Genomic DNA, 27,500 nt, shown 5'->3' with positions numbered 1-27,500 from the left:
TTCAATTGTATTAATAGAAAAGATAGATCGAAATAAAGTGAATTTAGCTGAGATTTTGAAGAAGGTTTTTTTGTTTTTTCTAGAGTGACGTGGCGGTCAAATTTAATTAGGTACGAACTTCGTTACTTTGTAAAACATTCACATATCAGCAGTGATAAGTATGTACGTGTACATACAAACAGTCATACATACATACTTACACACACATATTCATACACGTATATATATTTTTATCCATCTATTTTAGTCATCCATTTCTCTCTCTATTCATCAAGCTATCGTTCCGGCCAATGTATATATATATATATATATATATATATATATATATATCTTTGTGCTTGTGTTTGTCCCCCACTACCGCTTGAAAACAGGTGTTGGTGTGTTTACGTCCCCGTAACTTAACAGCTTCTGCTAAAAGGACCAACACAATGAGTACCAAACGTTAAGCAAAATAAGTATTTCTGTAGATTCATTCAGGTAACAAAATTCTTCCAGGTGGTGCCCCAGCTTGGCCTCAGAAACGAGTGAAAGGTAAAAGACTATTTCAGTTAATCCCCTCTTACAATTCCCAGTGGGAGTTAAATATCCTTGTTGTAGTCGTTATCGACAAAATCCCTGTTATAAGGCGTCGATCCCAGGACCAGATCAATTGCAGACGATGGCAGACGATCGTTTCTCGTCCCACCATATCACACAACTATTTCACAATCAGCCTCTTCTGTAATGAGACGTTTACTGATGAATCCACTCATTCGATTGTTTAGAGAGGTCATGTTTGTTCTACCTGTCCATGTAATTGCCATTGTGTCATCCATTTAAGGCGAAAAACTTATGTCCTTGCTTGGCATTTCTCCCGTCTATATGTTCGGAGTTCAAATTCCACCGAGGTTGGCTTTGCCTTTCATCGTTTCAGGGTCGACAAATTAAGTACCAGTTGCGTACTAGGGTCCATGTAATCGTTATTTTCCTGTTGTATTTGCACGTCCATCTTCTTCTTCTTCTTCTTCTTCTTCTTCTTCTTCTTCTTCTTCTTCTTCTTCTTCTTCTTCTTCTTCTTCTTCTTCTTCTTCTTCTTCTTCTTCTTCTTCTTCACCTCCTCCTCCTCCTTCTTGCTGCTAATGCATATTCATTTCTTGTTGACGATACCCAAAACTCTCCAATCACTTAATTAGTTTTCTTCTCTTTACTTCTGTTCTGTTTTTTTTCTTCATCATACATTAAGAAATCTAATTGTTTCCCACTCTAATCTCGCTAACACATAAATATATGTTCTATATTCTCGTTAAATCTCCGCCAACACCTCTTCGCTACACTTTGCAATTATTTCTCCAAGTTAATCTAGTTTACTCTTAATTAATACCTTCAAATATTTATTGGTAAAATTCTAATTAGTGTTAACCTTTTCCTGCAACAAACGTATAATTAACATGCCTACTAACAATTATTTTCTTCATATCCGAAATTGGAATTGTTTAGTTCTTTTTTGCCTGTGTTTTGCCCAATGGATAATGGTCATATATAGCCTTTCACTGAATTAGTTGCCAGTAATAAAACCATCAATATTAAAATCTCCCGCAATTCGTACCACGTTTGTCTGACTGTTACCCAAAAATATCTTAGGTAAATATTTTAATTTAAACTAGTAATACTTATCTGGATACACCTTTCCACTCTCCCGCCACCTCTCTCCCTCTCTTAGACTTATTGTATTTCTCGGCCCGTACATTTCATAAATATCATATAGATATCACTTGTTTATTTTGAGCTGTAGCCTATCTACATACACCCATAAAGATAGTTGTATGTATTTACATGTACATGCACATGCATGCGTGTATGTATGTATACATATACACACACATATACATATATAATTATATATTTATGCACTTACATATACATATAATATATATATGTGTGTGTGTGAGAGAGAGTGTGTAAGTGAATGTATATTATATATTTACAAGAAGGGGGATGATAGTGGCTTCGAAGATTTTGCCTGCTAGCGTTCGTCTGAAAGTTCGATGAATGCTGGCTGGCCGAAACGTCGTAGTCAATGTCACGCTTGCTCTTGTAAAAAGTGATTATGAATATGTACTCCGCAAAACGTATTCAGTAATTCTTCCGTTTAACATTATATATACTATGCATAATACAAATACATACTGCTTGTTACATTATACGATAAATTTCCGAATATTTTGCTTCGCATCAAATAGAAAGTTTCAAATCTTTTAAAATTAAGAGAGTAAAAAAAAAAAAAAAAAAAAAAGAACAGAAGTAAGTATATCACGTGTTTACATATTCTGCAAAACACACAGACATTTTGGTACATCTCACTTATAGCAAACTTTCTGCTTTCTATAATGTTATTTTGTGCTTTATTTAAAAGTCCTATATCATAACATGTTATTTACTTCACATCTGTTTTGTGATACAAAGTAATCAAAGTCAATTTGTAAACATATCCATCACTTTTGTTATTAATATCTACTCCTAACTTATCATTCCACGTAGAACTTTATAATATGTAAACATATTTCAATTGCGTTTATCAAAACCAAAAATCTTCTGTGTTCGATATATCTTAATAATAATGATAAATGCTGTGTTTATTGATAACATGGTTTGTTATGTGAGACGTGTTTCCCGCTTTTTCTTCTTCTTTTTTTTTTGTTTTCGATACGGCGAATTTATGGTTGCTGTTGTTGTTGTTGTTGCTGTTGTTTAACCATCGCCAGCACCACCACCGTCAGCTCCCACACGCCCTTTTTCATGGAATGTACCAATACATTGTTTGATAATGGATTTTTGTCATTTTTAACACCGTCTCTATTCTAAATCGTTTAAGAAGTCATCACCATCACCCCCGTCCACGTCGTCGTTATCATCATCGTCATCATCATCATCATCATCATCATCATCATCATCATCATCATCATCAACAACAACAGCACTAACACTAACACTTACATCACCACCACCGTCACCACCGCTACCAACACCATCATCATCATCATCATCATCATCAACACCATTACTGCTGCCACTATCACTACCGCCAACACCACCCTGATCAACACGACAACCATCATCATCATCAGCATCATCCTCACCACCACAACTGCCACCACCACCAATGACACCACCGTTACCACTACACCCCTCCTGCTGCTGCTCCTCCTCCTCCTCCTCCTCCTCATCATCATCATTATCATCGTCATCATTATCATCATTGTCATTGTCGTCGTTGTTTTCATTGTCGACTTCGTCACTGCTCCACCCATTACTGCTGTTCCAATTTCTTTTCGCTCTGAACAGAAATCCCATTGAGGTCAACATTGCATTTCGTCCCTTTGAGATCGATAAAATAAAACACTAGTCAAGTACTGGAGTCGATGGTATTGACCCCAAAATGCTTGTCCTTTAAAATGTTTATCCTTGCGCTTCAATCGGAGACAATATTTTTATTACTAGCATGTTACCCGACTTTTAGCACCAAGTATAATACGAAAGAAATATAGCATACGTGTAATAATTATAATTTAACAATAATTTAACTTTCATCAAGTTTTATGGCTCTTACATAAAACGATGAAATGAAAACTAATTATCAATCGGAAAATATTAATTACTTTAAAATAAAATTAAGTATAATTTCTCATTTTGATATTTGCAATAAATGCGTTATTGTTTTCTAATTTTTATGAGCGTAATCGCAGACTACTGCATTGAACAACCTATGTCTGTACAACTTATGTATAAAAATAAGGAACAATGCATATATTCTCTCCAGAAAGATCTGAAACCCTCATTCTGCATCTGGTATATTAAGTGTGTCTGCATCGCTCTTTTCATCTCTTTCCCCTTCTCTGTATATTGACGGAAACCATGACGGAAATCAACGAGCAATCAACTAGAATATATAACGGCAATTATTCAGGTATTATCATTACTATAGTCTTCTTCTTCGTCGTTATCGTCGTCGTCGTCGGCATCTTCTTCCTCCTCCTCCTTCTTCACTCCTCCTTCCTCCTCCTCCTTCTTCACTCCTCCTTCCTCCTCCTCCTCCTCATCATCCTCATCATCACCACCACCACCACCACCACCACCTACACCACCACCACCACCACCACCACCATCATCGTCATCATCATCATCATCATCATCATCATGGCGAGCTAGTAATGTCCTTACGTGAGGTCGTGAGGTCGTGATTTCGATTCTCGGCAGGGCGTTTTTTTCCTTGACCAAGGCATTTTTTTCTCGTTGCTCCAATTAACGCAGCTGGCAAAATATAAGCTGCACCTGCATAATATAATGTAATATAATATAACATAATATATAATATAATATAATGTAATATAAGGTATAATCTGCACCTGTAATTAAAAATATAAGCTGTACCTGTAATTCTAACGGTTAGCCTTGTCTCTTTCTGTGTCCCATTGAATCTTCCTGAGAAGTACCTTAGTAGGACGCATGATTTTGCTGTTCTCTGAAACTTGTAACTTAATCTCATGAGCAGACTGTTTGTTCCGTTGATCGAATCACCTGGAACATTCGTCGTCGTAACAGACGGAGAGCCAAGCTACTCAGCTATTTAAATATTTCTTGCAGGCATAGGAATTCTGTTGGCCGAACAATTGAATTCACATCGTCGAGAATGACGGAGAACCCGTCTTTGTTACTTTAAACATATGTTTGTTATTTTAGATTTACACAATTAATTATGTCTGGTCATACAGAAATTATCATCAAATATTAGAGGTAGAGCCATTAACCCGCAATATCTCCAAGCCATATTTTGCAATCATATTTAATAATGTTTGTTTTCCTATCAATTTTCAGATTATATTTGCAGACAATTATATAATTTTCCAGCAGTAGAGATACAACGCTTCTTTAATGTTTTAATATGAATCTAGACATCATCATATTTCTTGTTCATATTTCTACAGCTACCGAATATATTTTCCATTGTTGCAGCAAAACATGAAAACGAGGTAGTCAGTCCATGCGGCGTTGATCAAACTGCTAAAGATAGCCGTCCAATCACATTAAGGTCGTACTCTTCTGTCCTGAAAATCAAAGAATGGGGTGATTAGGAGGAAATCTTAATTTGTCGGTACGATCTGCAACAGCTCAAGGACAAACCTCCCTCAAATCAATAATCGCATGGCTATATTAACGGGTACGATTTGCAAGAAGTCATAGGAAAACCTCGTATAAATTATTTATCGTATCGTCATACCTCCAAGAACAACCCGCAATAAATCATAGCTAAAGTTCCCTCAAATGTGATCATATTACTACATATGCGGTTGTGAGATGCACGAAATCATAGCACGAGTTCGTTCCAATCCGTCATCGTGTCATTATACATGCAAATACGATAAGCAAGAAATCATAGCCAAACACCCTTCAAATTACTTAACGTATTCTAGTAAAACTGAGACAGACTAAACCGTAATAATATCCTAGATTCATTGCACCTGAAAAGAAAAGGATGGGATAATTATATGTCGGATGTTTTTCATCACAGTCGTGCGCACGCTTAAGGTCCCGGATGTGCGTTTAAATAGCAGAAGTCACGCTTCCTTACCACCGCCGCCGCCGCCCCGACGTACCTACTCGTAAGCGACGATAACAACAGCAAGTAACATACTTGCGCTCGAATCCGCCGAAACGTGTTGAGAATAGATATTCAAGATATTTATATATATATATATATATATATATATATATATATATATATATATATATATATATATGCTTGTATATGCTGCTATAAGTTTAAAGTACATTTTGCGGAAGACGCTGAGAGTTTTATTTCCTCACAAGAACACGATATTATTTTATTGCTGAAAAGCAGAGATATTTTGATATTATAGTTATTGTTTTTCATCGCCTTCGTAAAAAAAATATTTTCACTTTTCTTTCTATTTTGTTCGTAACATATTGTTGCCTTGTTTCATATACTGCTGCTGTAGCTACGACGCGTTATTCTTATTGGTTCATTCTGACAACATTGATGACATTTTGTAGCACAGGAAGGAAGATATTAGCAGTATTAGTTTGCAGTCAGTGATATATAAAATGTATTTTGCAGTTTGTAAGGGTGACTACTTCAAATACGTTTCGGTTTTCATAGTTGAATCATCAACAAAGCACAGCCGAAATTACTTTCGGAAATCGAGTCCATGTTTGTCGATGCGTTTCTTCTACTCTTCTCGCTTTACGTTCCATCATGCGTGGATATCGATTCCAACTCGAGAGCAATGAATGTATTTCATTGTAGTTATCGTGGTTACAGCTTTGTTCGAGATGCACGTTTTGACAACCCCAGCTCGTGTGCAGGTCATTTTTATGAAACAGCTCATGTGGTTGGTCGTTGACTCAAAATGAGCTCATCCGACCTTTGACAGTATCACTACTACCGTCCTCACTTGGAAATCCAAATAGGGGAACCCGTTTAGTCGCCGACAACTCAACCATTTCCGCCTCCTTTGTTCTTTTCAATGAATTGTACTCGCAGCGAAATGTATATTTAGACAAGATCTGTGGCGCCCGATCTAGAGAATAAACATTCAATGGTGTTCCGGAGAGTCACTAAGCTGAATAAAAATCCGCAGTATTCTTCTATTTTTTTTCGTTCACTTGTTTCAGGCACGTGGCTGCAGCAATTCAGGAGTACTGCCTTAAAAGGTTTTGGTCGAAGCCTTGTACTTATACTATCGGGTTCTTTTCCCTAACCGCTAAGGTAAACACACCAACACAGGTTGTCAGGCGGTAATGAAGTGGGAGTCGGACAAACGCAGACACACACACACACACGCACGCACTTAGATATATACATACAGAAAGAATTTGCTACTATTTTTTTTAATCGAGTCTCCATATGTAGTTTATTTTCGTCGTGTCGTCTGAGCGAAATAAACATCATCTCTGTCAACATTTTATTCACCGGTAAATTAAGGCCATCACTTCTCTATACCTTCCGTTTCATAAAACCAGCCGATGAGACGTTGTGATGTCAATTCGATCGATTTTATAAGTCTGGAATAATATAAAATGTAAAACATCCCATAATTAAAAATGATATTCGAAATCAAAAACAAAAAATGTCAAAAAACAATGAACAATCAATTTTTATTTTATTATTTACCGATATTCGTTTTGTGATTGAATTTTAATTGGCGGTGTATTTCTTATGTTTATTGGATAACTTAAAAACACCAAAATAAATGAAATGCAAAAAAAAAAAAGAAAAAAAGAATAGATTAAAAAATACAGGAAACGAAACGACAGAAAGCAAAATTATTTTGTAAATTTCAAATTTTCAACTGAAAAATAGTGTAAAAAAGAACACCTAAATATCCACACATACAAAAGTAAAAAATATAAATAAATAAACATGAAGAATGAAGAATTATTTTCAATAAAAGAATTTACCATCTTCTGTCTGCATGAATTTTATTTATTTATTTATGTATTTCCCAGTGTGAATATTTTTCTACGACTTAGAAGTATTCTTAGTTAATCTTACTCATTCTCTCTTTTGCTTACTCGTATATTCTGCTACTGATATTTAATAAACGTTACGCGTTTATATACTTATACATACATATATACATATATATGCATATATAGGTAGATCTATAAATGCATTTATATATGTATATATGTACATAGTTTTACATACATACATGCATACATACATACATACATACACACACACACACACACACACACACACACACACACACACACATATATATATATATATATATATATATATATATATATATATATATATATATATATATTTATATGTGTTTATGTCTATGTATATATATGTAAAATGTTCGGTTTTTTGGTGAGAAACTTTTCACTTTTCCAATATATTGATATTTCTCTCTACTACAACAAAAATTTTAAAAAATACCTTTTTGCTGGTGTTGTTGTTGTATAATTGTTTTCCAAACAGAGTTTTGTATTCGTATTTAATTTTTGTTTACCAATTATCTTTTTCTTAACTTTCCTCTTTATTATTATTACTATTATTATTATTATTATTATTATTATTATTATTATTATCATTATTATTATTGTTGTTGTTGTTGTTGTTGTTGTTGTTGTTGTTGTTTTTATTATTATTATTACTATTGAGGGGTTGAGATGGTAGAATCGCTGGCAAGCCGGGGGTAATGCTTATCTGTTCGTTTTCCCAATGCATTAAGTAGGCGATCTGGCAGAGTCGTTAGCGAGCCGGGCAAAATGCTTAGCGGTATTTCACCCGTCATTACGTTCTGAGGTTCAATTTCCTTCAACGTCGACTTTGCTTTCATCCTTTCGGGTTCGATGAATTAAGTACCAGTGAAACACAGCGGTCGCTATAATCGACTGGTCCCCTCCCCCAAAATTACAGATCTTGTGCCTTTAGTAGAAAGGATATACACTAAACTGTTATGTTTCCCGCAGACAGCGTCCTATTGTTACCTCTTTCAGTGTCTTAGAAATGCCCTGAGATGAAATCATATTCCAAATGTCACGAGACTGAACCAAGGGACCCTATCGAAGCCATCTTTCTGGACTTTGATGCCCCTAAACAGTAATACCGGACTTCAAATGATAAGTGGTTGCATATGTACCGCACATCTTTTTCGTGTGTAAGAGAACATGTTTCTTTTGATAAAGAATCCATCTGTTCTCTGTTTTACTATACATCAATCCAAATCATATGTATCATGCGGAAGCAGGAAAAGAGATATGGGAGTGCCTTGGCTGATGAAGTATAAACGTATTGGATCTCTCATATACACAGAGACTCCTGGAGAGCTCATCCTTTTAACTACCTTGTCATCCCATGCCAACTTGATTTCAAGAATTCTATCAAATGAAGGTAATCGCGTGTGAAAGACATATGGCTGTCAACTGTGTTTCTAATATATATATAGATTAAAATCCCCTATCGTTTTCCTTTGGCAAAGCAGTGTATGATGCTTACTGTTCCTCTCTCTATCTTTCGCAGGCTGGTTCGTATTAAAAAAGAATATTCGGTTGTATAAAGATGGGGCTGAAAGAAATGTGGACGAGGAATTTTCCCTCTTTAACTAAAACTCTACAGAATGTGTAAGAGATACCAAGAATTACATAACAATAAAGCATTTTCGAAAAATAAGAATAAAAACAAAAGTAAACAAAATGCCAGTTTGAATAATATGAAAGTGCTGAGACTAAGAAAAGAAAAAAGAAAAAAAAGTTGTAGAAATAAAATTGCTTCCAGGAATCGATATATTATCAAAGACTACTTGTGAAGACGAAGAAGAATTAAAAACAAGAAACGTTAGTTACGTAAAGGAATTGAACAGTCTAAATATAAAAGAAACGAAATCTACAGGGATCGGTCACAACAGACTTCAAATATGTCCACGTATAGAGAGAGAGCCTCCTTTGATATATATATATATATATATATATATATATATATGTGTGTGTGTGTGTGTGTGTGTGTGTGTGTGTGCGTGTGTGTGTGTGTGTGTGTATGAGTGTGCGTGTATATATATATATATATATATATATATATATATATATATATATGTACGTATGTATGTATGTATGTATATATATACTTATGTGCATATGTATGTATGTGTGTGTGTTTGTATGTATATATATAAGGAGAAACAGGAGACCGCGAGAAAGAAGAGACGCATACAATTCTACTGCTGCTGCTGCTGCCACTACTACTACTACTACTACTACTACTACTACTACTACTACTGCTGCTGCTGCTGCTGCTGCTGCTAGAAACACAGCGACTGACAAAGTTATAAAGATTTACACATCGCTGACAAACATTCTCGGGAGACTAAGTGACCTTAAATTTTGACTAAATCCCAGATTATTCCTTTCCTTCGTTTCTTTCCTTCTCTTTTATTGATGAAGAATGAAAGAGTGACACCATCGAATACTAGTTTAAGATTAACCAATCATTCATTTACTGCGTCTCTGCCCACGAATTTGGCGACGGAATATCCATCTGTATATGTGTAGAACCAACATCACAATGGACTACGTTCTAAGCACAACGTTTCCTTAACTCTTCTTTCTTTCGTTATTTAGATCATACTTATATGATATAAGGTTAAATTCTTGCTATTGAATGGGCCAGTTCTGCCATGCAGTGTCACACGGTGTCATGCTGTCAATAATTCTATCGGATTCTATCTATGACTCTGGTGCAAATGATCGTAGAACACACAGCTGTTCAAAATTCTATCTTTAAACTTCTCTGTATTCAAATCTGAAATCTATTAAGAAATGTAAGGTCTTCTTTAACCTGATGACGGAGGCTCGTCTCACCCACTGCTATTTAATTACATCCATACGGGGCGCATAGTGTGATGAAATAAATTTACCAAACATTATTATGGATCACTGAGCCCCCAGAAACAGCCGTTGGACTTATAGCACTTTTCTACCACCAATTTTATTTTCTCTGTCGTGTGTACTCTGAGTAAGTTGGACCTATTAATACAAATATCTATATATTTCTACATGAAAATTCATCAGTTGAAGAGTCCCACCGTTTGCTTCCTCTCGTTTTCCATGTATACAAATAATTATACCAAAACGTATTTGTAGTCACTATTGCACGTAACAACGATCCATTTAAATTCTGGTTTCCTGCGTCACTGTCATTTAATCTTTTAGCCACTTGAATTTTGGATATTTCTTACTTTTCTTAACTATAATTTTCATAAATGTAATTATTTTTTCTCTTCCGGGTGTAATTTTAGCTTATTAATCGATATGTATTGATTCGTATATTTTCTTGAACAGAAAGCTCATTACGTAGTTGTCCTTTCTATGTTAAGGATATTCTTTCGGTAGAAGAGAATATTTAGATGAGTATTGTTCATTTGGCAACCCCGTTGTGGCTTCTATATTGACACATTCAGATGAGTGGTTATGGAATTGTTGTTGTCAGTGTGTGCAAGAGTGTGTGTGCGCGTGTGTGTATGAGTGTGTGCATGTGCATGTGTGTTTATGTGGGAGTGGGTTAGCGGAAGATGGTATGACAGCGAACGTTAGAAAGGAAAATCATTGAGGACGTGAGAAATTCAATTTTTATGTAATTTTCGTAAATATCAACATCGTCATCATTATTACAATTATTATTGTCATTATTATGTTCTCTTAGTATCATTGTCATAGATTGTTATCCCCACCTTCGTATTTTCTGCTTTTATCCGGTTCTTTGAAAAGTATGACAAAAACTCTCTGCTTCCATTTTCGTTCGTTCATCGACCAGCAACAATCAAACGCCGACATAACCACCGTCATCTCCAACACCAATAACATCTCCATCATCATTAAAAAAAAAGCCTAGTTTCGCCTCCGTACCCCCTTTTCCATCATCCATCTACCATCTTCGTAATATTTAACTTTTTCAATTGACAATTATCAATGAAATTCAATTAATATTTCTTTTCTTACAATGTAATAGTTTCATTAAGCATTAATTTTCAGTCAAGTCTTCGCCACTTTTCATTTCAATAATTTTCGTTGAAATCATTGACCTCGAGCGAAAGGGATCCTCTTGAATAAGAATGGCTAATTGAAATTGCGAAAGAATTTCATGGAAAAGCGGAAAAATTATTATTGTTGAGGAGCTGTTAGGAAAACGAGCGAAAATATTAATGAGACAACAAAGAAAGAATTATGTATTTTTTGAATTGAACAGAAATGTTTACGCACGACAAATAAGGCTATGGAATTATATTTTCTCCATTAGCTTCTGTATATGTTTCATGTTTTTTTTTTAATATATATTTCTGTATTGGTGTCTCTCACTTGTAAACATCCATCTGTCGTCTGCGTATGTGTGGTGTGTGTATGAATATTTGTGTTTGAGAGAGAGAGGGGGGAGGAGAGAGACTATGTGTGTGTAGATGTGATCAATTGCTCTTGTAGTATTCGTTATTTCATTATCGGCGTTCGAACATAAATAACTCAGCGAATTTCAAAAGACAAAACAATGTGACGTACTTTCACAAGAGACAGGACAGACGTAAACAAAAACTAAATGAAAAAAATGATAGAAATGGATTAGAAATGAAAGGGCCTGTTATTGTAAAGGGTCAGGTTTAATAAAATAATAAATGACATGAAATGCAGTATTATATAGCAGAGAATAGATTGAAAAAATAGTTGTTAATCGAAATATTAAAAAAATATATATTACGCTTCTAATAGGCATTAGTTAGACATATTAAGGAAATTGAAAGAATGAAAGAAAGAGAGATAAACGTATGTAAAAATACAGAAACACACAAACACACATATAGATATTCATAGACAGAGGTTGAGTGAAAGAGCGAGGGAGAGAAAGAGAGAGAGAGAGAGAACCAGAGAGATTAATGATAAGATGAAGCATAGAAAACGAATTGAAAACAAGTTGCTTCGTGCTTTGGAAAACCGGCTTCTTTTGCTATTTCACAAAAAGGAAGCTAAAGTGATTTTAGAAAATTGCTATTTTTAAATCTCACAACGAGAGATATTCAACAACAGTACTTTGTAGTAAAGATTGTTTGCCAACATAACATGGCAGTCCTGGTTTAGGACGAATGTTGCTGTAATTTAGCCCCAGCAGACATTCGTCTTCAGCTGGCTATACGACACGATCTGTGTTTTTACATTTTCGAACACGGGAATCTAGCACCCCCACGCAGCTTGTTCGAAAATATAAAGACACAGAGACGATGTCTCCTGGGGATAAATTACAGCAATATTCGTCCTAAACCAGGACTCCCATTTTATGTTGGCAAACAATCCTTACTATGAAGTCGTTTGCTTTTGATTATGCAGTGTACAAAGGAAAGGACTTGATGACAGAAAACAAATGTGTATATTCTCTCCCTGCCTGAGGTTACCGCGGTCTTTTCTTTCCACGGATAAACCTTGCTGTTTACAATCTAAAAATTCTTCTGTGATACACGATCCCTTTTGATCGTCTTTTTTCTTTTCCCGACCCATTTTGATCGGAATTTTACCTTTTCTTTTTCTCATTTTTTTCCCTTTTTCTTTTCCATTTTCGAAAAGAAAAGTTCTACATTTGTATTTGTCCCCTCTGTGTTCAGCCCTGTGTGGCCAATAAAGAAAGTTATCTATCTATCTATCTATCTATCTATCTATCTATCTATCTATCTATCTATCTATCTATCTGCGTGTGTGCATGTATATATATATATATATATATATATATATATATATATATATATATATATATTTATATATGCATATAAAAATATATATATATGTGTGTGCGTGAGTGTGTGTGAGTGTGTGCGTATGTGTGTCTATAAAGCACATCTATACATTTATATATATATATATATACACAAATATCTATAATTTCCACAAGTATCTATTATATATTCCCAATGAATTATCGTTTAGTATGTTGATTTCCTGAGAGGATGGAACGTATTCAGAAAGTATTTAGCTCTTTTCTCCTTCAAATGAAGACGAAGAATCAAAAGAAATAAGAAAAACAGAATGCAGTGAAACAGCAGAAAGAAGTGAAGCCATTGTTTCTTCCATGAATAATAGCTATGGTGTGACGCTGTCGTCTGCTCGCTAGAGATTGATGGAAATTTCTTTTATATAAATAATGAAATTCTGGCGATGGAATACATACATATATATTCTATATCTCTCCTTTATACATATACGCACGCACGCACGCACGCATGCCCCCCCCCAGAAACATACAAGCACTAACACACACGCATATTCACACACACGTGCACACACACACACACACACACACATATATATATATATATATATATACATATATATCATTAATTTTGTATGTAAACATATAGATTTATGTATGCATATACCTGTATGCATAAACATATACATTAACAGACACACAGACACACATATATGTATATATATATATAAATTTATATATATCTATCTATACATACATGTACATGCATGAATATGTATATAAACATATATTTGTATATCTGTATGTATATATTTTGTTATGTATGTATATCTATATTTATATGTTTATATAAATACACACACACGCGCATATATCTATAAATACGCGCGCGCGTGTAGGGAGAACATTTTCGAAGGTATAAGCATATAATTACAAGAGGGCCAGGCTTCTCATCCGGACCAAAGCACTTCCAACGAACGAGCGAACCAACCAACCAAACGACCAACCAGCCGACAAACCGACCGACTGACCGACCGACCGACCGACCGACCGACCAACCGACCGACGAAATCAATCAGCCGACCAACGAGTCTCCTACTCACCGAAACAAATTTGATATCAAGTGATGAATACAGCGATAGAGATACAGCAAGGTTAGATTAATTAGAAGCTTGGGAGACAAGATATTGTGCATGGTTTCTCTATAATTGTAATAATGGGATAAGTGGTCGGGAATTAGATGTATTCCGTCAATATTTATTTCGTCATTGTTTTTCGTTTGGAAAGCTTTACAAAGCGGAAAGATAAAGCTTGCGTGAATAAAGCAGAATATAAAATGAATGCATTAATAGCAACAGCAACAACAACAACAAAACTAAACTTTAGCAGCACCATGACCAAAAGCAGCAGCGTCAAAAACAACAACAATGACAACAACAACAACAACAACAGCCATAGCAGCAGCAGCAACAACTGCAACAGCAGTAGCAGCAACACCGACGCCATTACTGCCACCACTAATAGCAATGAGACTAACTTGAAATATTTTAGGAAAGAAAGATGCTAACCTCAGATGTAAAATAAATAGATATAAAATAAGTGTGAAGTGGAATGTTTAGAATAAAATATGGCGTAAATGGAATAACAGCAACGTATGTGTGTGTGTATATACAAATATATGTACAAGGAGACTTTCATGTTTCGTCAAGACTGTTTACTGACAGAATACAGCGCCCATGCATCTACCTACCTTCCTACCTACCTCCAAACATACATACATACATACATACATACATACATACATACATACAAGTATGGAATCAGCTGCCAAGAGGATGTTGACATGAATCTAAAGATCAGTGGAAAAGTGAACATCAATTGCATTTATATATATATATATATATATATATATATATATATATATATATATATATATATGGGAGAATATACGAAAAAACAACAACAAACGAGGACAGGTGGTGTAAATAACAAAAGGATCTATTAGTATGACGCTCGGGAATACGGAAAGTCTTTGACGTTTCGAGCTACGCTCTTCAACAGAAAGAATATATATATATATATATATATATATATATATATATATATATATATATATATATATATATTTATATATATATGCAATTAGATTTAGCGGAATGTTATCACTCGAATATTTCCTTAAACACGGATGTTACTTTCGTTCCCTCAATGTACCCACACATGCATTTCAAAGAGTTTCCCAGACACGCTTAGCGGCATATTTCCTCCGTTTTCACCTTTTGATTCTTGCCTTTCATTCTTCCAGACTCGTTAAAATAAGGTCCACGTATTCGACTTACCCTCTCCCTCTACAAAAATATAGGGCTCTTGTACCAAAATTTGAAAGCAATATTTTTGATTCTTATTACCATTTGAGTTCGTTACTTGCGGCCGCTGCACCTACTGTCCCTGATACCAATCTTGTTTCTAATTTTGCTTATTCGTTTTATATTTAATATATTCGTGTGTTCCTGTATGGAGACGTTAATATCGTGTTACAAACATTATATTGACAACTAATCAACGGCATTGTATATCTCCATTATATTTAATTATTTTATTCACCTATCATATAACTTAATTATATTGTTGACTCTATTTTCATTGATAAACATCCATTTTACTCTAACAATGTGCGATAAAACAAACTGGAATTTAAAAGTAAAAATAACGCCAAACACCATTGTTTGTTTCTAAACTGCAGCCGGAATAATTTTCAATAGAATTTGTCGTGTCATGGAATCTTGTGAATCCAATGTTTTTGGATATTTAGCGAAATATTGTAAAGATTTACGTAAGAGAACAAAATATATCTCAAACATTAATACAAAATATTATTTTTTTTTTAATAGAATTTTTATTTTTCGAAATTTCTTCATTCTCTTTGATGTTACGTAATTTAAAGCTGTTGGCATTTTCACTTGCTTTGAAGAATTAACTGGCTGTCTGTGTAACTTTTATAAAGATGTATATAAATGAAGATATATTTTATTATAAAATATTTAGATGTGCTCTGTTCTTTGTTGTGAAAGTTTTTACCATGTTTTGTTAATGGCGACTTCATATTCGATTTTCATCTTTGAATTTTAGAACTTCGCCTTCTTTCTTTCCTTCTTTCTTTCCTTCTTTCTTTATTTCTTTCTTTCTTTCTTTCCTTCTTTCTTTCTTTCTTTCCTTCTTTCTTTCTTTCTTTCTTTCTTTCTATATCTTTTTCTTTCTTTCTTTCTTTCTTTGTTGTTTCAATGAAATCCAACATCTGGTCGCGAATGGACAGAGATCGACCAGCTGCTTTATATTGTTTTTTACGATGTCTCATAGTGTCAATCAGTCCGTATTGTATCAGCCATATTTCGCTGATTCAGTTCACTTGACTGTAAATAGGCTTCATGGATTATTAAAGCAAACATCATCCAATTCGTGAATTCCACCGAGGACGACGTTGCATTTCATCTTTTCGAGGCCCTTAAAATAAGCTGAGTGCTGGAGTTAATTTAGTCAAGTTTCCTCCTCTCCTCAAAATTGCTATCCTTGTCCCAAACATTTGGAACCAATATTATAAGGGATTAAGGCGGCACGTTGCCAGAATCCTAAGTACGCTGGGTAAGATGCCTTGGGGCCTTCGACTGTCCCTACGTTCTCAGATCGAATTCCGCCAATGTAGACTTGGCCATTCGTTATTTCGAGGTTCATAAGAATAAGTACCAGTTGATCGGTGAGATCGATGTAATTGACTTACACGCCCCCTCGGAATTGCTGGTTTTGTACCTAAGTTTGAAATTAATATTATATGTCGGTGATACACCCCAGTTGTGCCAGGATGTCTAGACACTGTACTTCCTTCCGACTGGTGAACATACAACTGCAGGCGCTCTGAGTAACTTGTCAAGTTTTCTGTCTTTTTCCTCTCTACTGCATAATACAGGCCCCAAAACTAATTATATATTATACTTACTTCATTCTATTTTACTAGAAGGATATTCTGTTACCCTTTGTTTTAAAGCGGCGTGAGTACAGATTTGATTGCGTGTTGGATAAAATGCTTAGCAAAATTTCTGCCGTATTTCCACATTCCTCAAAAATCCTTGAGCTCCCAAAGAATGGCCCCGTAACTGGTCGCAGTTTAACGTCTTACCCAAGACAAGGCTAGAACGATGGTAAACAATGATGGTTGTGATCTAGCGTGGCCATAATTCAATGATTGAAACTAATAAAAGAGTAGAAAGTAGACTAGTTTCCTATATTTCAACAAACAGCTTTAACACCATGAAACCCGACCTAAACATTGATGTTTAAAAGCTCCCTTAGGAGCCATTATTAGCAATAAAATAATATTGCTCACATAACAAATACAATAACAGTTAAAAATCAACAATGGGAATATTATATAAACTAAACATTATAGCCAAATGTAGATGGGTTAATGTTGCCATCATTCTCTAGTGAATATACATTCCATATATTTATGCATGCCGCAAGAAATATCGAATTTAATCATGAAAGACAATTACATGATAACCTACTTTTCTTCTGTATATTCGCAAATGCTAACCTACATGTTAGGCGCCATTTTTATTTGATTTTTCTCGTTTGATTTTGTTTTTCAATCTGAAATTGTGAGACATTTAGTTTCGGCCACTAAATTTGATTTCCTCGCATGAGATTCACCATTTATTACTACAATATCTCTCTATATTCAAAATCAGAATCAAAATAGATATGACATTTCCCAAAGAAATGTAATATGAATCGAGGAAACTTGTAAAAATGTCCAATTTTATGTACTTCGATATTTCGTCGCTATGATTTATTATATAGTGGCCTGAGTTATATAAACACGTGTATATATGTGTGTGTGTGTGCCTGTGTATATATGTGTATATGTTTATATATATGTATATATATATATATATATATATATATATATATATATATATATGTGTGTGTGTGTGTGTGTGTGTGTGTGTTTATATATATATATATATACACGTACGTATATATGTATGCATATACATACATACATATATATATATATATATATATATATATATATATATATATATATATATATATATATATATATATATGTGTATATATATATATATATATATATATATATATATATATATATATATATATATATATGCACTCGGTAGCAGTGACTTAGATGCCGTCGCACATGATAATCACTATAGCTCAAAATTGATTTCCAACGATTACGTAGTGTCTCCAGGCAACACTTTATAACCGCCATGTTTATATCCCATCTACATGTTTGTGCTTGTGTGTGAGCTTGCACATGTATCAGGGGTGTGTATATGCATGCATGTATGTGTGAGTGTTTTGTGTTGGTGCATGTGCAGAACTAAACATGACATCTGAAAATCTTGCTTCAAGAAGCGGAGACAAATGAAGAAACAGGAGATTGTGTTGTCTGCGAGCGAAATGATGTAAAGTCGCACAAAGCATCGTATATTTCGATGGCGGTTTGTCAATAAAAGTTTGAAATTCGTATTGTATCTTAACACACACACACACACACACACACACACACACACACACACACACACACACACCTGTTATATTTCAAGGCGGCGAGCTGGCAGAAACGTTAGCACGCCGGGCGAAATGTTTATCGGTATTTCGTCTGCCGTTACGTTCTGAGTTCAAATTCCGCCGAGGTCGACTTTGCCTTTCATCCTTTTGGGGTCGATTAAATAAGTGCCAGTTACGCACTGGGGTCGATGTAATCGACTTAGTCCCTTTGTCTGTCCTTATTTGTCCCCTTTGTGTGTAGCCCCTTGTGGGTAGTAAAGAAATAACACACCTGTTATATTTCATATTGTTTATATATTTCGGTGAGCTCATAGCCTTGAAGTACGAAGAGCTTTAATGGAACAAATCAAACGCCCCTTGTATTTATTTTATAATCTGGACCTTATTTTATCGTTCGTTTTCGTTTTGCCGAACCGCCTGCTTTTCAGGACGTAAATAAACTAATGCTGGATGTGAAGCCTTGTGAAGTTGGGCGGGGACAAACAGAAACAAAGGTGAACAACTCTATTGTGCTTATCTCTCTCGTTGACCCCCCCCCCACCTAAGGATGAAAGGCAAAGTCGACCTCGGTGGAATTTGAGACCAGAACGTAATGATGGACGAAATGCCGCTAAGTATTCGACCGGCGTGCTAACGTTTCTGTCAGCTCACTGATTAAGAAGAGAATCCAACATTATTTAAGAAAATTGACCTTGTGCTAAAATTTGAAACCATTATAATTCAAGAAAATATTTCCATGTAAGAAGATAATGAAATTTCGATTAAGTTCTGTTTCCAGAACGTTACTTTGAGTTCAAACCTCATCGAGGTCAATTTTACTTTTTGTTTTTGGGCCGGTAAAATAAAGTAACAGTCGGGTACTCTATGTAATCGATTTACCCTTACCCGCAACATTGCTGGCCTTGTGCCACAACTAGACAGAGTTAAGGCAGAGAACTGACAAAATGCTTGGCAGCAATTCTTCTGCTTCTTTACATTCCGATTTCAAACTCCGTCGAGGTCAAATCTGACTTTTATGCTTTCGGAGGAGATAAAATAAAATAGCAGTCAAGCACAGGGGTCGATGGAATCGACTCATGCCTCCCCTCACATACTGCGGACACAGTAATTAAATTAGAATCGATTATTATTTAAGGAAATACTTCCATGTGAAAAGACATTAAAAATGCGATTATGTTCTGTTTCCTATTGTTGTCTATTAAATATTACAAATTCAAAATAATATTAATTACTTTATAATACGTGAACGCTATTAATCTCAGCATGGTTTTAATATATCAAAGGGAAAGTTTTTGCCAAGTTTAGCAGAAGCAATACATTGTCAGACTAGACAGTTTTACAGCAGATATTTACTACGTGTTTAACTTCTCAAAGACTATCACTTTCTACATATCCTCTCAACCGAGAGTGTTAAACTACATTACAGCACTGCAGTATTTTAACACAGGCACTCGATCGATTACGACGACGAGGGTTCCAGTTGATCCGACGATTAACTAAACAGCCTGCGCTTGAAATTAACACGCAAGTGGCTGGGTGGTCTACACGAACGCGTACACATACAGTAGCTTCCAGAGAGATTCAGCGTAATACAGAATATGACAAATCTGACCCCTATGTAATTACAAGTAATCCTGAAATATTTTCTCCGTTTTGTCGTTTTTCTTATTTTTGTCTGTGTTGTTACATATATTCGCCCATTTCCTTCCAAAAATTTAAGGCCCTTAGCTTAGATTTTTGGGGCCTACCAATTTTGAACAGTCTCAAGTGTAACAGGCCGAAACTGTAGTGAAAATTGGAAGCTTGACTGATAAATAGAAAGCCACGAATGTTCCGTTCTGATTTTCACGTTCGTCTTTGTATCGTCCATCTGCACGTATTTTTTTAATGGTTGTCCGTTACGTTCCTGTTCCGTTTTTAAAAAAAAATTATATACACATAGTGGCATAAGTAGACCTTTTACTCAGCTTGTATGTATATACGTACATGTATTACTTGTTTATATCAGCTGAGTGGACTGGCGAATTGAACTAAAGTGTCTTTCTGAAGCACACAACACACCGCAGGGCTATTGAACTCACGACCTTACGACCATGAGCTGAAAAGCCTAGCCACTAAGCAACGCGCCTTCGCGGCAGTATTTTACTACAATACTAGACGTGTGGTTAAGAAGTACGTTAACCATGCGATACTGGGTTCGATCTCATGATAAGTCGTAATTTTTAGTTTGATAATGAGAGGCCCTAAGGAGAGAATGTGTGTTGATGTATGCATACGTGTATATGTAAACTTGTGTATGTGTGTGTGTTTGTTTGTTTGGGTGTGTGTGTATGTGTGTATGTACGTGGAAGTGTTTACAAGGTTCATTTTAATGTGATATTTTTTTCTAAGAGATGGTTATTTTTCTATTCCGGTTGTTGGAATGTATACGTTTGCAAACTCTGGACATATGGATTCTATAAATGTCTACAAGAGAAAATTGGTCGTGGAAGAATCAGTGGAATCAGATTCGTGTGGGTTATGTTACATTTCATCTGTCGTAGAGTTTAACGACAGCACCAATGTTTAGCATTCAAACATACCAGGTTTCCTGTTTGAGTGAGGATAAATTGTGTTATCCTTTCTCCCGTTGTATCTTAATACAGAATCTCGTATGTTATTGCTTCACACTTTTTACCGCTCATCGGTCAAAAAGGCCCAAGAAAAAAAAAAGAAAAAAATGAAAAGAATAAAAAATCAAAAAAATCCAAGAAAATTACGTCAGCGTTGCCTTGTATTATCTGACAAACCTATTAAAAATGAAACAAAGAACATAGACACAGATATAGATTCTCATTAATATTCTCTTCTGAATTAACCCATATGCTCCGTTTCTTTTTCTCGACTTTTCGCTCCTTTTTCCTATTTTTTATATTATTCCTGCCTGTATATTATTACATGTGAAGAAGTTGTCGTGGATACATTGTTACAGTGCTGGATCGATTGACCATTGTGATTTATTCAAACAGACAATGCTTTTGAATAATTATTTTTTAACTCTTTTTCCTATAATTCCATCCATAATAACGTCTTTTCGAAATTACCGGTTTATTAGCTATTAACCTACATCAACACACATAAAATATTCCAGAGATAATAGCCATTAATGTGTATATACGCTTGGGTTCTTATGTGGATATGTGTTCTTATATATATATATATATATATATATATATATATATATATACATATATATGCAAAATATATACATACATGTATACATACACCAACATATCACGATGCAATATTGATGTATACACTTATCTACGCACGCACACAGAGACACACACATACACACACACACATATATATATTTATATCTACAAGTATGCATATGCATATATACATACATATATATATATTTATATATATATATATATATATATATATATATATATATATATATATATATACATATTCTTTGGATCGATTTTACACACACACACACACATATATATATACATACATACATACATATCAATAAGTACCATGCACTTGCATACAAAAATACTTATATGAAGACACAAGTCCTCACATACAAGTTAACACACACTAACAAACATGCACAGAGATCTATGTGCCTGACAAGAGTGTGCAACATTAACAATTTGCTATGATCAATACGAAAAGAGCCAACTACTTGGAAAAGATAGACATGCAAGGAAGAAACGAATGAGGTAAACTGAGCTCGTCTAAAATGTCTATTTGTTTTGTTTGTTTCTCTGATACGCGTGGGTGTACGTGTATACAAATATCGTGGCACTCCGTCGGTTGCGACGACAAGGGTTCCAGTTGATGCGATCAACAGAACAGCCTGTTCGTGAAATTAACGTGCAAGTGGTCGAGCACTCCACAGGCTATACCAGATGACAGTTGGCCAAGATGCCACGCAGTGGAACTGAACCTGGAACAATGTGGTTATTAAGCAAGCTACTTACCACACAGCCACTCCTGCGACTATATATATATATATATATATATATATATATATATATATATATATATATATATATATATATATATATATATATATATATATATATATATATATATATATATATATATATATATATATATATATATATATATATATATATATATATATATATATATATATATATATATATATATATATATATATATATATATATATATGTATATGTAAGTATATATGTATATATATATATATATATATATATATATATACCAGACATAAAATTAGTACTAAGAAAATGTGTTCGACTAACCTTATAAAGCGGTGCTCCAGCGTGACCACATACTAATGACTGAAACAAGCAACGGTATAAAGAACAATTATATATATATATATATATATATATATATATATATATATATATATATATATATATATATACATATATATATATATATATATATATATATATATATATATATATATATATATATATATATATATATATATATATATATATATATATATATATAAGTATGGGTGTTTGCAAGCGTGCGTATTCGTGTGAACAATATATGTACGTAAACATATTAATTTCTTGGAGACATGCATAGAAATTAATTAATCGCAGAGAGAATTAATTAGCCCTTTATAATTATATACACCAATATTTGGATAATGTAAATTCTGTCTGTGTGTCGCTGTACTTTAATAATAATCTACAAGTAAACGTAGATGATCGGATATATAGACGTTTCAAACGATTATTAATACACCGCAAGCTTGGCTTTCTGCGCTTGAGTTTCACAATTCTGTATTTTACGATACTACTTTGCTATATTGGCTGGTGAGGTTTCTCTAATTAATTCTTCCTGTGATTAATGAGTACCCAGTTAGCACATACATGTGTTCTCCTTACACACACACACACACATACACACACACACACACACACACACACACATATATATATATATATGTATAGACATTTACATACACATATACATACACACATATATATATATATATATATATATATATATATATATATATATATATATATATATATATATATATATATATATACATATATATATATATATATATATATATATATATATATATATATATATATATATATATATATATATATATATATATATTCACACACACAAACGCGCGTGCACTTGTATGAGAAGAATTGCGTACGCCTGTATCTTCTTCTGTATGTAACAAGCGGAACTTATTCGATGCTACCACAATGCTGAAATCTAGTATTCAGCTCTCTTTTTCTCTCACCCTTCTCACCGAAAGTTTTCAAGTTTACAGTCCCCCCCTCTCTCTCCCTCTCTTAGTGCACAATACAATCAATCTCTTTCACTGAGTTTTCATTCTCTCTATATCCACAATTCTAATGCTACGATCCCCTCATTCACCACACTGTGTTCTTGTTTCTCTTTCTCTAGTCTTTTAAGTCTCTCTTCCTATCACTCTCCCTTATTTGACTCTCTTTAACATCTAAAAGCGTCACTCTCGTTCACTCATTTTATCGTCACTTGTTACTTCCCTTTACCTACCTCTCCTTTATTTGTTCAATTTCGTCATTCTCGTTTAAATGTGGTCTCCTGTTCAAATTAGAGTCACGTCAAAATATAGTTTTATTAGCCATTCACACATTAACAACTTCACCAAATCCAGGTGTGTAGATTTGGTGAAGTTGAGGCGCGACGCTGTGGGACTGAACCCAGAACCATGTGGCTAAGAAGCAAACTTCCTATCAGACGGTCATGTCTGCTACTATTATTATTAAATGCGTTTTCATATAAAGCTCAAATAGAAACACACATCGCTATACATACATAATACACGCATACACACGTTTTTATATATGTATATATATACATATATATATATATTTATATATATATTCATACACACAGATACACACGCACATATATATATATATATGTATATTGATAGATATAAACTCACACATACATATACATATATACGTATATGTATATACACATGCATGCGCTTGTAAGAACATGTACATACCTACACAAACACACACACACACACACACACATATATATATATATATATATGTTCATTTTATGGAATGTATAAACATACTGTTATAGGTTTAGGTGTAGCATGGGTGGGTTGCCGGTGTATAATAGTTTTATGTTTATGGATATATGCGCATATTAGTGATATCGAATGGTAGCGTAAATAATGCATGTATGAATATCTGAATATATATTATAAAAATATACTATTTATATGTGCATATACCTATTAACTCTATACATATGCATATATTATCGGAAGCATATATAAACTAACGGAGTAGGGAATGAACACACACAGAGACACACAAACACACACATAAATATATGATATATTTATATCTATACCTATCTGTTGGTATATCTATATCAATTTATCTATGTATCTATCTAACTACATCTGTATCTATCAACCTCTACACACATGTGTGTGTGTGTGTGCGTGCGTGTGTGTGTGAGTATGTTACGCCGATACAGGCTCTGAGCGTATTCATGTGCTTTGCTTAATTAAATACGATATTATCCGATCTGTGGTAACAATTATCGGAATACTTTTGGATATAAGACTCATTAATCAACGCACATATCTTCGAGAAAAATTCAAATCAAAAAGCAACAACAACGGCAACAGGAACAACGACAACAACAACAACAACACCACACCATCACCACCAGTACCACCACCACCACCACCAACATAAACCTACAGTATATGGATTACATCCAGAGGTTATATGCTAATAATATTTCAATACGTGAAATTAAGAATAAGCATCACAGCCTATTTCTTTCTAAATGCTACAGATGCAATAGTTATGTAAATGATTTCCATAAGATCCTTTTTATTGAAGCAGCATAATTAAGCCATTTTATGGAACTGTTATGGCGTTAATGAAAAGAACGCGGATAAAGGAAGCGAATGAGAAAAGATGAAACACTAAATGAAAATCGCTATTTATGAAGTATAATTATGGCTTTATGTTTTGTTAAGTTCGCTCTATCATATTTTATGTATGTTGGAATAATTGATATCTGAATGGAGTGAAGTGTGTGTGTATACATATATATATATACATGTGCTTGTTTGAGTGAATGCGTGTGCGTGTGACTAACATACACGCTACTTATACATACATACATACATACATACATACATACATACATACATACATACATACATACATATATACATATATATATATATATATCCACCCCCACACACACATTTTTGTGTGGAATGATATATATATATATATATATATATATATATATATATATATATATATATATATATATATATATATATATATTTGTAAACGCACGCATATGACTTGTGTAAAGTCTTGTTATTTATCTATCAAAATGTGCGTGTGTGTATACACACACAAAAAGAGAGACAAACAGAAAAAATAGATAGTCTCAAATATATACATGTATATTCATATATACATATCTATCTATCTATCTATATATCTGTCTGTCCCGAAATTTTGGGAAGGGAGCCAGCCGATTACACCGATTCCAGTACGCAACTGGTACTTAATTTATCGACCCCGAAAGGATGAAAGGCAAAGTTGACATCGGTGGAATTTGAACTCAGAACGTAAAAGCAGTCGAAATACCGCTAAGCATTTTGCCCGGCGTGCTAATGATTCTGCCAGCTCGCCGCCCTCTTTCCAGAGCCATATCGACTCACAGAGCCTGTTATCTGAATACTCTGGTGAATACACCTCCTCGCAGAATTTCTCATATTTGATAGCCACGTGAACTGGAGCAACTGGAAATGATTTGTTAGACTCAGGAGCACAACACATTGCCGGGTCCTGAATTCGAAACCACAATTCTACGATTATGTGTCCAATATACAAATCACTAATCCATGTACCTACCTTTCCGTGTTGACTTAATGTTTTAGTTGTTAAGTGGAAACGAATACGGGAGCGTAGATATAGCAACCAAGAATCCGTTTGAATAAACTCGTTTAAATAATAGCTTCATATCTCAAAGAAGGGAAGGAGAAAGCACAAAAATCTGGAATATTCACAAAGAAAGAAAGTAGATAGAAAGAATTTGATTAAAGATCTCTTCAATAAGAGGCGACTTACTGCTATATATTAACAATAAAAACTATTACCAGATCCACATGCTATTAACTCGCTGGAATTACAATCTCTTATAAATTGCGGAAGAATTCAATAGAAAATATATTTGCATTATTATTAATAAACACTTTAAAATTATATATCGATTTTTTCGCACTTGAAACCCGATACCTTCAGATTATAAATAAACATTTATAATCTGAGATTGTATGTAAAGGAAAATTAATGCTATTATAAATATTATTGGAAAAAATATACCCGACTATTCATAGTGTTTGACATAGGTTATCGTTTATCTAGGAGAACAGACATAACATAGACATACCTATATACAAACACATATGCCTGTATACGCCCATTCATACAGATACAAGTTAATGTGTTTACCTAAATTTATCTATCTATCTATCTATCTATCTATCTATCTATCTATCTATCTATCTATGTATGTATGTATATATGTATGTATTTGTATATAGATATACTCTCATATACGTAAGCATATGCATGTA

The sequence above is a fragment of the Octopus bimaculoides genome, chromosome 20, assembly GCF_046866305.1.
Source record: "Octopus bimaculoides isolate indiv1 chromosome 20, ASM4686630v1, whole genome shotgun sequence".
NCBI lineage: Eukaryota > Metazoa > Mollusca > Cephalopoda > Octopoda > Octopodidae > Octopus > Octopus bimaculoides.
Note: the sequence above shows the minus strand (reverse complement) of the source record.